The sequence below is a fragment of the Antechinus flavipes genome, chromosome 2 (assembly GCF_016432865.1).
Source record: "Antechinus flavipes isolate AdamAnt ecotype Samford, QLD, Australia chromosome 2, AdamAnt_v2, whole genome shotgun sequence".
NCBI lineage: Eukaryota > Metazoa > Chordata > Mammalia > Dasyuromorphia > Dasyuridae > Antechinus > Antechinus flavipes.
In genome coordinates this window covers 372,326,098-372,340,641 of record NC_067399.1, presented here as the reverse complement: position 1 = coordinate 372,340,641, position 14,544 = coordinate 372,326,098, and the positions used below count along the sequence as shown (strand labels likewise).

At 32.9% G+C, this 14,544-nt stretch overlaps 1 protein-coding gene across 4 annotated transcripts in view; it reads left to right on the top strand.

Moving 5' to 3' along the window:
* The window catches only part of TRAF3 (TNF receptor associated factor 3), a 166,146-nt gene that overhangs the window by 13,938 nt on the left and 137,664 nt on the right, over positions 1-14,544 (top strand). For 2 of the 4 annotated variants that reach the window (XM_051978326.1, XM_051978324.1), the window contains one exon: positions 14,325-14,478. The exons of the other annotated variants lie outside the window; for them this stretch is intronic. The gene's annotated coding sequence lies outside the window, so the exon portion shown is untranslated. The remainder of the gene's footprint in view (positions 1-14,324; positions 14,479-14,544) is intronic. 4 annotated transcript variants of the gene reach the window in all.

The following is a 14,544-nucleotide window of genomic DNA, read 5'->3' as shown; positions in this document are numbered from 1 at the left end:
GAGAAGGAATTGTAATCCTGTAGAGTCTCATGCAATTATTATATAAGCTGTAGTAGGAGCATATGGAAGACCATCATCTATCCTTTTTTCATTTGGACTCTGTGCTGCACTTCCTCCATGACAGTAGTAAATATCTTTGGCAACTTACATCTTATTTTGTACTTCACTTAGAAATAATCAGAGAATTATTTGTCTCCATTATTTCCATGCTTGCAATTATTAAAGAATCTTGCCTGATTTTAGCCTTTATATGAAAAGTTCTTTGTTGAAGGAGAGTACTTTAAAGCTATGTTTTGCTCTACTTATAATCCACAAACAATAACCATAAAAAGTCTTGCATTCTTTTCATCTTTTAGTTTGTGACTAAAGATGTGGTTTGATTATAGAAAATAATTTATGGAAGTCTGACTGTGTCTTCATATTTTCACCAAAGACATCTTTTCATATGTATGCACATGATTTTCATGACGTTAATGTGAGAATAAAAAAGTAGGCATATTTTTTGTTATGTATCCTCAATTATCTTTTTGGAGGGAGATACTATTAAATAATACACTAGATAAAAAGGTACCCTTAGAGACAGGAAGACCTGGAAAGTCCTGTTTCATACTCTGGGTAGGTTGCTTAACCTCTTAGTACCCTCATGCATCACTCTAAAACTAAGTGGTCAATATTGATAGAAAAAGTCTTCTATATCACTAAAATCATAGGTCTGGGAAAACAATACAATCTATAATTGCTTCCACTCTTTTGATACCTTCCTTGAACTGAGATATTTTTGTAAAATAATCCATCAACAATTTCATCTCTTGTGTCATCTCTTTCCATAGTGATGGTAATGGAGCAGTGAAAAAGGATCAGAAGATGTTAAAAATAACATTTTAAAAATTTTCAATAAGTACTAACATAACTTTAGGTTTTATAAATGTTAAATTTTAAACCAATGATGAAAGAAGTATTATTACAAGAATTAAACCATGTGATTATTGCTGTTCTGAAATGAAGTCAGAAGATACAAGGAAATTAGAACTCATGGATTCAGAGGTTGTGGAGTCGACTTCATTTTGCACTCATAAACTTGAAAGTATTCTGTGGGATATTATCATCTTGTAATTCCCATAATGAGGATAAAGAAAAGGATCCCCATGAAAATAAGTGAAGCTTATTTATAAGCCATTATATTTGTAGTTGGTGAAAGGTAGAGAAATTTTACAAAAAACTCAAAATTCTATGTCATAATATGATCAATACAAAAGTGGACATATGGAATGATGGTGAAAAATATATTGGAAAATATGGCTGAGTTTTGAGGAAGAAAATAAATGGAGGCCAAATGTCAAAAGTCTAAGGTTAAAGGCTACTCAAAAACATTATGCTTATTGATTATGAATACTTTCTTCAGGAAGAGAATACAAATCCAGGATATGATATATTAATTATAACATTTCATTCTAATATTTTGTAGACTTCCATTTTTAATCCATCATAGAGCTTCTGATTCTAGTTTTGGGGTTAATGAGATTGAGAAAATTCTGCTAGATTGTTTATATCTATACTTTCTGTTTTCTGTTCATGTTGACATACTAAGCCAATTCAATGCACTTTTTTTTGGTAATGGTTGATATCACCAAACCAACACCATCTGCTCTGAAGACAGTTAATGGCTATGTCCTTGACCTTGAATATACTAATCACCTGTCTTCATCAGCAGACTCACTGATACTCTGCCTGGATTTATTCATCAATGGTTCACATTCACTCCTTTTGATTCTCCAATTCCAGCTGTCTATTATGCCATTTCAATTTACTTTACCCCAATTAAAAGTAAGAATAATAATAAAAAAAAAGAGTCTTCCAGGGGGAGTTATAGACTTAAGTGCCCTCAGCAGAAACAGGAAACTTTTGTAAAATAGTGGTTTTAGAGGGTCAGGTGATGAATTCAGATTTGAGTATGTCAGGGGGATTCTAGGCAGAGAAGTCCAGCAATGCCTTAGAGATGTGGGAATAGTGTTCAGAAAGGTCATTATGAATAAATACATAAACTTGGAAGTCATCTAAAAGGAGAACATAACTGAGCCCAGGGGAATAGATGAACTTTCTTAGGGAGAAACTTCTCAGAATTCTTAGGTAACAATTCTCAGGTAACCTTTGAATATTCATTCTAAAATTTATATTAGATAGCATTTCCTGAAATAATAATTTCACAAATTGTTTTCCTTGTACTCATTTCTCTACCATGTCTTCCTCCCAAAGAAAAGTTTGATTTTTAGAATACTGATCATAGTAGAGGTCTATTTACTAAATATTCATTTATTTCAACTGTCAAAGTGAAGTTTGTGGGTCTTTATTTCACACTTATATTGTGGTTGTCTGAGACAATTTGGCTTCCTGTATATTATATCCAGGACTTTTGTCATTTTGAAAATAAAAAAAAAAAGGCTTATGACCTGGATCTCTGTGGGTCACTCCATTCCAAGAGAACTGAATAAATTTTACCCAGCCTTAGTGAAGATCTCACAGTATTATTTGGTGAATTTCAGTGACAGAGTTGTGCTTGAAAAACTTTGTCCCCTTTAACATATTCTTGAAGTCTTGACTTATTGTTGATTTGTTTCACTGATCAATATCAGTTTTTCTTCAAGTAATACTACCATTATTACTCTGATAATCCTGTTCTTTGTATTTTTATGATTTTTGCCTTTAATTCCTTTTTTTGGATTTCCTCATCTACTTCACAAGGTTGTTGTTAAGGAAAATGCTTTGTAAAGGCAAACCTAATATATATCTATGGTTCCTTAATTTTTGAGATTATTGGGGGTTTTTTTTTGCCTCAGATAACTATAGTATTTCTGATTTTTAAATCAAATCAACAAATACATAAATATCTATTCAATGTAGGGCATTGTGGTGGATATATAAATATAGAAGGTCTAAGGCAGTTTTTTTCTAGACCTTAAACTGTTTACAAAACCTTAACAGGTTTGTAATGTTGTGCAAGTTGCTTCACTTTCTTCATCTGTAAAATGGATAATTATTCTAGCTTCTTCAAAGTGTTTTGTGGTATTAATGCTGTAAGCTTTATAGACCTCTGTTATTAAGAAAAGAAGACAAATCTGTGAAATTTAAATGTTTGTATATACATATATGTAATACATCTATCATTCATGTTTATATATATGTATATGTGTATGTATGTATCTATCAATTATCTTTCTTAAAGAACTATCCTGAGCTCAAGTGTTGTCATTGATTATGTGAACATGGACAAATCACTTAACCTCTCAAAGTTGTGTTAGGCAACTTTGTAAAAATCTTAAATTACAGCACACTTGTTGATCTGCCTTGGTAAAGGCAGTTTCCTCTTTAGGAGTTCTTAAAGCCAGTGAAATCACAATTCTGTACCAAAAATACAATGTAAGTAGTATCTTTTCTCCTTTCAGCTTGTGCTATCATCAGACTTTCTTTAATGAATCTCTGATTTCACTGATGAGAGTTATTTTTTTATCCTATATGACCCTTATCTATGTCCTCCTATAAATTCTCTGTACTATGTTCTAACATAGTAGAGGGCTTCCTTTTAATTGTTGCATTGTAGTTATACCAGGTAGCACTCAGATTATGTTAGCCCACACTCTTGTGATATTACTAGTCTTTTTTTTTTTTTTTTAATCACAATTATCACTTTTTTAAAATCTGGATCTAAGTTGTCACACATAATTAGCTGGGGAACTAGATTAAAATACAATAGAATATAGATAATGTTCAATGGAATCCATATATATTCCATAGGAATCCTTATATACAATTTAACAACCTATTTGTATTTGAGTTTGACAGCATTGATCTAAATTCTATATAACATAGATATATGTAATATATATACATGCATATACATTTTATTTTTATTTTTAAAATAACTTTTTAGTGACAGAACCCATGCCAGGGTAATTTTTTACAACATTATCCCTTGCACTCACTTCTGTTCTGATTTTTCCCCTCCCTCTCTCCACCCTCTCCCCCAGATGGCAAGCAGTCCTTTACATGTTAAATATGTCACAGTATATCTTAGATACAGAAGGTAGAAATAACCCAGGAAGAAAAACAAAAATGCAAACAGTTTACATTTATTTCCCAGTGTTCTTTCTTTGGGTGTAGCTGCTTCTGTCCATCATTGATCAATTGAAACTGAGTTAGATTTCTTTGTCAAAGAAATCCACTTCCATCAGAATATATCCTCATACAGTATAGTTGAAGTATATAATGATCTGCTCATTTCACTTAACATAAGTTCATGTAAGTCTCTCCAGGCCTCTCTGTATTCATCCTGCTGGTCATTTCTTACAGAACAATAATATTCCATAACATTCATATACCTCGATTTACCCAGCCATTCTCCAATTGATAGGCATCCATTCATTTTCCAGTTTCTAACCACTACAAACAGGGCTGCCACAAACATTTTGGCACATACAGATCTCTTTCCCTTTAGTATTTCTTTGGGATATAAGCCCAGAAGTAACACTGCTGGATCAAAGGGTGTGTGCAGTTTGATAACTTTTTGGGCATAATTCCAGATTGCTCTCCAGAATGGTTGGATTCGTTCACAACTCCACCAACAATGCATCAGTGTCCCAGTTTTCCCACATCCCCTCCGACATTCATCATTATTTTATCCTGTCATCTTAGCCAATCTGACAGGTGTGTAGTGGTATCTCAGAGTTGTCTTAATTTGCATTTCTCTGATCAATAGTGATTTGGAACACTTTCATATGAGTGGAAATAGTTTCAATTTCATCATCTGAAAATTGTCTGTTCATATCCTTTGACTATTTATCAATTGGAGAATGGCTTAATTTCTTATAAATTAGAGTCAATTCTCTATATATTTTGGAAATGAGGCCTTTATCAGAACCTTTAATATGAAGATGTTTTCCCAGTTTGTTGCTTCCCTTCTAATCTTATTATGCATATAAATTAAAAAAAATTTTCTTTTACATCTTTGTCCCCAGTTTCCCAGTTCTATTCCCAATCCCGAGAGCCATCTCTTAAAATGAAGAAGAAAAAAAAAAAAGAAAAAGAAACCAAAGTGGTTCAGCAAACCTAACCAACATAGTAGCAAAATCTGAAGTTATATGCAGTGTTCTATACCCATAGTCTCCTACTTCTATAAAGAAGAGAGAGTGGTACATGCTTCTAGCTCTTAAATCCCAAACTTGCTCATTATAGTTATACAACCTTCAGTTTTGATTGTTTTGTTTTTCAGTATATATTGTTGTAGTTGTTAACATATATATTTTTTCCTGGTTTTGCTTACTTCACTTTACATCATTTCATATGTCTTCCAGTTCCCTGTAGTCTTTATTTTCATCACTTGTTATCTATCATCATTGTTCAGTAGTATTTCATTCATTTAAATACCCTAATTTCTTGAGTCATTCAACAATTAATGGACATATTATACTTTGTTTCTAAATCTTTTCTACTACAATGAGTGCTATTATAAATCTTTTGGCCTTATGAGACCTTTTTAGGGTAAATGCATAACAGTAAATGGCTCAAAGAATATGCACATTTTAATCACTTTCTTAAAGATGTCCAATTGCTTTCCAGAATGTTTAGACCAATTCATACTGACTCTAATGGTGTATATGTGTTTTCCTATCTTTCCATAACTCTTCCAATATTATCATTTCCCATATTTTATCATTTTTACTAATTTGTTGGGTATGAGATGAAGTCTCAGAGTTGTTCTGATTTTCATTTTTCTTTTTACTAATGATTTGGAACAATATTTCATATGGTTGTTAATGTTTGCAATTCATTGGGGAATAAATTTTATGAATCTTATGTATTTTAGTTCCTACTATCTTGGAAATCTATATGTCCATCTATCCTTTTATCTTTCTGTTCTTCCTATCTTGGATAAATATATATGTATACTTTTTCAGAGATAATTAATGCAATTTTTTCCCACAATGGCTTCTTTTCTTATTCTAGTTGATTGATTTTATTCATTAAATTGATTTTATTCATGAAAAAGCTTTTTAGTCAGAAAGTTAATAAACATTCATTAAGTACCTTATCTGTGCCAGGCATTGTGCTTAGCAAGGAGGATACAAAGAAAGGCAAAAGACAGTTCCTATTCTTGAGCTGCTTAGTCTGATGGGGGAGACAATTTGCAAATAACTCTATCTAAAGTAGCTAGGTGCAGGATAAATAGAAAATAATTAACAGAGAGAAAGCATTAACATTGAGTGGAATCAAGGAAAGGAGTCCTGTAGAAGGTGAGAGTTTAGCTGGGAATTGAAGATAGCCAGAGAATCCAGGAAGTAGAGTTAAGAGGAGAAAGCCAGGCATGGAGGACAACCAGTGAAAAAGTCAGAGGTTGGGAGAGGAAATATTTTTTTTCTGGGAAGTATCACTGGGTCAAAGAATATGTGGTAGATATAAGGTGAGTATAAGATGTAAGAAAACTAGAAAAGTAGTGGGACTAGGAAAAAATGATGAAAGACGTTGAATTCCAAGCAGAAGATTTTATATTTGATCCTCAAAATAATAGGGAACTACTAGAGTTTACAGAGTAGAAGAGTGACATCATGAGATCTGTGCTTTAGGAGAATCACTGTAGTAGCTGAATGGAGATGATTGGGAGTCAGCAGGTTCTTGCAGTAGTTCAGGTATGAGGAAATGAGCGGTTGTACCAGTGTGGTGGCAGTATGAAAGAAGAGAAGGAGGCATATATGAGAGACATTGCGAAGGTAAAATCCACAGGCTTTGGAAACAATTTTAATTTTGGCTAATCTGAATTATCCACTTTGTTTTTTGTGATTGCTTTGGCCTTTTTTGTAATGTCCTCTAACCTGTAATATTCAGGTTATATATTGGATGATATCTTTTGTGGCATTCCTTGTGAACACATTATCATTAGTAATATGCTGCAGCATATAATGTCTCTCTGTTAGCTTTCAGGGAATCTGCAGTTTTGATTTTTCAGGGACTATTTTGTTCTCAGATTAATAGACACCTTTGCTAGAATATTGGTATTAAAAAAGATTGTTTTTATTTTAAGGAACATCTTGGGGATTTTGGAAGAGCTACACAATTCTTAAGGTCACAGATTTCAAGCTAGAAGAAATCTCATGCCATCTAGTCCAGTACTTTCACTTTATAAATGAGGAAACTGATGTCTAAAGATGCTAACTTGCTCAATATCACATAGATAAAAAAGTATTTGAGGTGTGAGTGATTGCAAGTCATCTGATCCAGGAGTATCTGGAGGACCTCACTTGTCATAGAAATGCAATTCTATTTGGATTCTTTACTAGACATATTCCTTGGCAATGATGAATGTCTTTGGCTAACACACATCTTTATTTTATGCCTTGTTTGACTGATATTGAAAGAGTATCACTGGACAAATTTGTTTCTGTTTTTGCATCTAAAGAAAACTTGTTTGATTTTACCATATGCCTTGGAGACATGGCTACATTTCATTTTACCAAATCAAATGCCATTTATTGTCAACAGGAAATAATCGCAGTTGTGTGCCCTACATGTTTCAATCAATTGAGTGAAGATGTGGTTTGATGTAGAATATAGTTTGTGAAAGCCTGTCTGTTCCCTTTTCATATTTTCTTCTATGTTACCCTGGATATATGTGTAGATCATTCTCATAAATATTTTTATAGAAATAAAGGCATGCATATTAGTTGTTATTGATATCCTTATAGCTGTCTTTTTAGATAGTAATGCTATTTGTGTTTTTTCAATTATGTGAAATATTTTAGATTTTACAAATGTTAATATGTTATTTTTTCCAATTGCATTCAAAAATAAATTTTAGTCTTTTTTAAAATAAAATTTTGAGTTCCAAATTCTCTCCCACTTTCTCTCTTCCCTGCCCCATCATTGAGAAGGCAAGCAGTTTGATAAAAGGTTATACATGCGCAGTCATGGAATATATATGATCATATTAGTCATTTGAAGTCTTTCCAGTTTCTTCAGAATCAGCCTTGTCAGTCACTTCTAGAATGCTTTCCTATATATGATACTTGGTCTAGTCTAGTTGTTTTCCAGGCATCATATTCTTTAGTGCCATTTCTACTTCCTATTTAGATTATTGGGAAATGGTGTATTATAGTCTGCATGTGGTATTTTCATTGGTTTAAGTAAGAAAATATATTTTTTTTTAATCAAAATGTGTAGCTCTCTTCCAATTTGATGTTTATTGTCCTCCTAATTTCTTCTTGAGATGTTGTGGGGATGTTTGGCTTATTTGGGTTTCATGTCAAGCATTTTGCAAATATTTTTTCTCACTCTACTGTTTTTTGTTAATTTATGAGGCAAAATTGCTCTTAATCATCTACCATCTTCCTCCATAGATTTTAATAAATAAGTTAACATTTTAAACCACTGTTGCCTTTTACCTCTCTCCTCTTGGTAAGGAGAGGAAATGTTTACTAATTGGGGTGGTTTGGGAGCTCATTTGTTTTCCTTGATAGAATAATTGCTTTGCATTGATTTAGCTTTTGTAGGAAATTATGCTAGTCAGTGTCATTGGTTTTTCCTTTAACCAGTCCCCATATAAAAAAAAGTAGGTCAGTTGATCCTGTTACTGTATACCATAGCATCTTTTCATAGTCTTTTTTTTCTTTCTAAGTTGCTGCCAATTTTGATCTTTTCTCTAACAAGTTGATGAGTAGATGGAATAGGCCAATAATTCAGTCAATTAGTCAATAAACATTTATTAAGTACTTATTATGTGTCAGGCACTGTACTGAGTGCTGAGGATCCAAAAAAAGGCAAAAACAAAACAAAAAAATTGGTCCTATTTTCAAGGAGCTCACAATCTAATGGGGGACACAATCTACAAATAATTCTTTACAAACGATGTTATTCATTTATTTCAGTAGTGTCTAACTCTTTGTGACTCCATTTGAATTTTTCTTGGCAACGATCCTAGAGTGGTTTGACATTTTTTTTTTTTTCTAGCTCATTTGACAGATGTGGAAATTTAGGCAAATGGGGTTAAGTGACTTGTCCAGAGGCATATAGCTAGTAAATATCTGAGGCTGGATTTTGAACTCAGAGGAATTTTCCTGACTCCAGGCCCAGAACTCTATTCACTGGGCCACCCAGCTGCCCAGAAATGATATAAACAAGATAAATTGAAGATATTCAACAAAATGAAGGCATTAGTATTAAGAAGGTAAATCAGGAAAGGCTTCTTGTAAAAAGTGGCATTTTAGCTGGGTCTTGAAGAAAGCCAGGAGGCAGAAATGAGGAAACAGGATTTTAGGCATGGAGAACAGCCAATAAAAATGCAGAGTTCAGACATGGAATGCCTTGTTTGAAGAAGAGCAAGGAGGACAATTTCCTTGGACCATGGAGGATATGTTGGGGATATGGGATAGTGGGACAGAAAGGAATAAGATGTAAGAAAACTAGGGGAATATGAAATGTAAGAAAACTGGAAAAGTCAGATTATGAAAATCTTTGGATTCCCAATGGAGGCTTTTATATTATTATTAGTGGTGCTAGGGAAGGTCTTGAAGTTTATGTACTTAGGGACAGTATAAGCAACTAGTGGATGTGCCAGTGTTTTTTCCTCCAGGTAATCTTCATATTTTTAATAGATCATGTTAGAGTTGTTGTAATTGCACATCATATCATCTTCTTATAGTCTTTCTTGTGGGTTGTTGCTGATTTTGATATTATCTATGACAACCTAATGGATTGACTGCATAGATGGCTGATTCAGACATGAATTCTATACAGGAAGCCTATTGTTTCTTGTTGAGATATGGTCAGTTTCTTTTTTTTTTTTCTTTTTTCTTTTTTTTTTTTTTTTTTTTTGTGTGATGGTGCTTACCATCTTACTGTTCTTGAAAAAAGTATTTAGGAATATAAGCATAAGGTTCTTTGTATAAAGACTCCTTATTCTGGAAACTTATTTTCTGTTTTGTTTTTTTTAAATCATTCTTCCCTGAACACATATGTTCAATTTGGAATATCTTATCAGTTATTTATAGAATTTCTCTACTTCCTACAAATTTTAGCACATAAGTTTTGGTTTTGCCTTTCTTAGTATCCTCATAACTCAATACAGTGCCTGACATATAATAAGCACTTAATAAGTTGTATTTTTAAAAAATTATAAATGTCTATCTTAAGTTTAGCGAGATAAAATAGCCAAGTGTTCCTTGAAATTATTTTTGTGACTCGGGTCACTCCCTTATTTGTCTCTCCAAGAACTTGTAAACCACCTTTCCGTTTTGCTCTACCTTCTTTGTATCTCTTGGTACTGGAATATATTAGAAAGAGTGTTGGCCTTGGAGACAGTTTGTTTAGTTTTGCTTTCCACCCCTTTCATTTAGGTGGTCAAGTCATGTAATCTTTCAGAACTCTTTTATTTCCTCATTTGTAAAATGGGGTAATAATGAGTATAATGCCTACATTGCAGGAATATCCTTAAAACATACAAACATACAAAACATACAAAAAGGATTATATGTAGACATTGTATGTAGAGCACTTTGTCAATCTTACAAGATGCTATAAAGAAATCAACCATTATTAATTTGCACTAACACAGTCAGTATTGATAAAGTTTAATTCCTCAGTAATATATCTGCTAATAGTTATTAGACAGAAGTCTCTCATTTAAATACCACAGTGAATATTTATAATTAGTTTAAAATAATCTGACTCTTTTCCAACATTCCACCTTTCATTATTGTGGAAGCAAAAGAAGGCCTCACAGGACTGAGAAGTGTTTTATTTTTCTTTGTTTTGTGGATTAATAGGGTCAAAAAATTTTTCACCTACTGACCACCTTTCAGATTCTTCATGCTGAGCCTAGATATTCTTTGAATAGAAGGCACAGCCTTTGACTGGGCTGTGATCAAAACCTTTCCAATGTGATTGAACCTGCTAGAGCTTGTACTGGAGTACAAGCATAGTTGCTGTCCTCCATGAGATTAATTGCTAAATGAGTTCAAAGAGAAAAATCACCTTTTGGTTGGAATGTTAGGGAAAGATTTATGGAAGAGGTGGTAATCTAAAATAGTTAGAATCAGGAATATTAGAGCTGGAAAGGGACCTTTGAGGTCAGATAGTTTAATAAGTTTATTTTACAGATGAAGAAACTGAGTCTCAGAGAGGGAAATAACTTGCTTTACGCACAAGGCAAGACTATTATAATAAAAGGAATGACTTACATTGAAGGAATAATTTTTTAAATCAAAATATATTCATAAAGGGAAATGTGAACTTTTTATCTACAACCTGATCATTTCGATAATTGCAAAGCATGTTTCATCCATTTAGAGATGCCACCAATCAATTAACAAACATCCATTAGCACTTAACATATGCCAAGCACAGGGTATCTCACATGGTGAAGACACATAGGAAAAGCAAAAAGTCCTCTCAAGAAGCTTATGGGAGAGAAAGCATGTATACACAAGATCAATACAGAGTAGATACAAGTAAATTTTAGTAGGGAAGGCACTTCCAGATGGAGAAACCAGAATAAGCCTTTTGTAGAAGGTGGTATTGGAGTTGAGTCTTTAATGAAGCTAGGGAGAGCATTCCAGATTTGGGAAATAGTCAATGCAAGAACATAAAAATGGAATAGAGATGTGTTTTGAGAACAGCATTATGGCTGTTCTATAGATTGTGCAGAGGGGTATAATGTGTGTAAAAAAACTAGAAAAATAGGAAATCTTAAAGAACTTTAAAAGCCAAAGGGTGGAGTTTATATTTTATTATAGAAATAACAGGACACAACTAGAGTGGTACTATGAAATAATGTGGTCAGACCTATGCTTTAGGAGATAATTTAGGAAGCTGTGAGAAGGATGGATTGGAGGTAAGAAAAAGTTTGGCAGGAGTACAATTAAGGGCCATTATTGTATTCCAGGTAAAGGGTGATATGGGGTTGAACTAAAGTGATGGTTATGTGAATGGAAGGAAAGGACTATATATGAGAAATTCTAAAAATGTAGAAATGAGAATATTGATATGGTCTGGTTTTTCTAGTTATATGTTGCTGGTTGAACAAAAATCTCACATTGAAAACTTATGGTTAATATTTGTGAGTGACCAAAAATATTTTTAAAAAGATACTTTCAGTGAGCTTATAGATGTTGAAATTGCATGCTAATTTGTTGTTCAGTCTTTATAGTCATGTCCAGCTCTTGTGACCCCATTTGGGGTTTTCTTGGCAAAGGTGCTAGAGTGATTTGCCATTTCCTTTTGCATGTCATTTTACAGGTGAAGAAACTGAGACAGACCCCTTTGGTTTGATTTGCCCATGGTCGCAAAGCTAGTGTTTGAGGCTACATTTGAATACACAAAGAAGTCTTCCTGACTCCAGTCTCAACACTCTATCCACTATGCCATCTAGCTGCGCCCAAATGTGTGGTATTGTAACAAAAATTCTAAAAGCTCCTTTCCTTTTTCTGTGACTTTCTCCCTAGTTTAGAGAAATCATGTAGACAGTTTTTGTTATTGTGCTGATTATTATGGTAATTGTAGAAAAACTATAGAGTTGTTATTTAGGAACAGTGGAAGATACTGGAGCTTTGGTGGTGCTGCTATTTTTTTTTTTTTTTTTATCATCTGCATTCATTAAGTACCCTGGGTATTCTGGTATTTAGTATTATGAGTATTTAGTATATCACACATTAATTAAGCATCATTTGTGTGCTAGAAACTATGCTAGAGGATAAAAATACAAAGACAAAAATGAAAGTCCTTGACCTTAGGAAGCTTTATATATAAGATATGTCTCTGAGCTATAGTTTCCTTATTCATAAACTGGGGATAGTAATAATATTTAGCAATACTTACTTTAGGTAAGTTCAAATGCTATAATATGTATAAATGCACTTTATAGACTTTCAACAAGTTGCTTAATCTTTGTGTCAGTTTTCTCATCTCTCAAATAAAAATAATACTGGTGCCTCCTCACAGATGATTGTGAGAATAAAAGGAGATCACTTTTGTCAAGCACTTTGAAAAACTTAAATATATACAATGTATTTATATATGCAAACACATATGTATATATATATATATATTTATATATATACTATACTATACTAGTTAATATCATTTTAAAATGTCAGTTGATATTATTTTGGTATATATAATGTTCTTCTATAAAGGAACTATGGAAAGACAGATATAGAAATTATATAGAGTAAGGGGGGAATTGTAAAAATCATGAATACATAGAAACATATAAAAATTTCAATATGATCATAGCATTTAGAACTGTACAGGACCTTTGAGATAATCTAGTTCAAGCTTTTCATTTTTTTTAAGATGAAGAAACTCAGAAATAGAGTTCCTCATCACTGAGAGGGTATAACCAAGAACCCTGAAGGATGCAAGGATTCTCTGGAATTCATTATTTTGTGTGTCCACCTGCTGCTTGTCTGTTTTTCTTAAGTACTTCAAAAGATTTGGGATTTCATTGGACTGGGCATTCTTTCTACTTCTACATATTACAATCCTTCTATAGCACCAGTGATCGTTTCATGATTTTCTGTGACCAGACAAATTAATCACTTATTGAGCTAACTTCTGGTGATGAAATTTGTTTTGAATATTTACTTGGATAATACTCTGCATAGAAGAAATTGGTATAATAGAACACTAGATTTGGACTTAGGAATCATGGATTTGAATATTGACTGCCAGTTATTCCCTTTGTGACCTTGGTCAAAGTATTCCATCTCTTTGGATTTCAATTCCCTTATTGGATTAAGTTAGGTATTCTTAACATTTTTTATGTCATGGACATCTCTGGCAAGCTGATAAAGCCTGTGTACTTCTCAGAATAACAAAGCTTTTAAATGTTTATAATAAAATACATATGATTACAAAAGAAATCAATTATATTGAAATAAAGTTATAACTTTTTTTTTTTTCCAATCCAAGTTTCTGGACCCCTTAAAATGGACCATAAGTTAAGAACTCTGAATTAGGTTATTTCTAAGGTTACTTTGAATTTGAAAAATGGACAGTGATGATTTACTATAATTTGCAAAGTACTTTCTTTGCTACAGTCCTATGAGTTAGAAATTTCATTTTATAATTGTATTATAGGTATTGGGGCTGGCTTGTGCCAATGCACAGAGGTAGAGTGAGATGATTTATCAAGTTGGGAATAGTTAGCAGTCCAAATGATGAGAATGTAGAATGGGTGAATGGGAGTGATGTGAAATAAGTTTGGAAAAAATTGATTGAGGCAAGGTTATGGAATGCCACACTCTTAAATGCCAGGCTAATAAGGAGTTTGTATTTTATCCTAGAGACAATCGGGAGACATTGAAGGCTTTTGAGCAGGGGAATGACATGATTGAACTTGTGCCTTAGGAAGATTATTTTGACAACTCTGTGGTGGATAGATATGGAGAAAAAAGAGACTGGAATCTGGGAGACCAATTAGGAGGTCTAATCATCCAGGTGAGTAGTAATAAAGGTCTACACTAGGATTATGCTAATGTCAGTGGAGAGTAGGAATGGATTTGA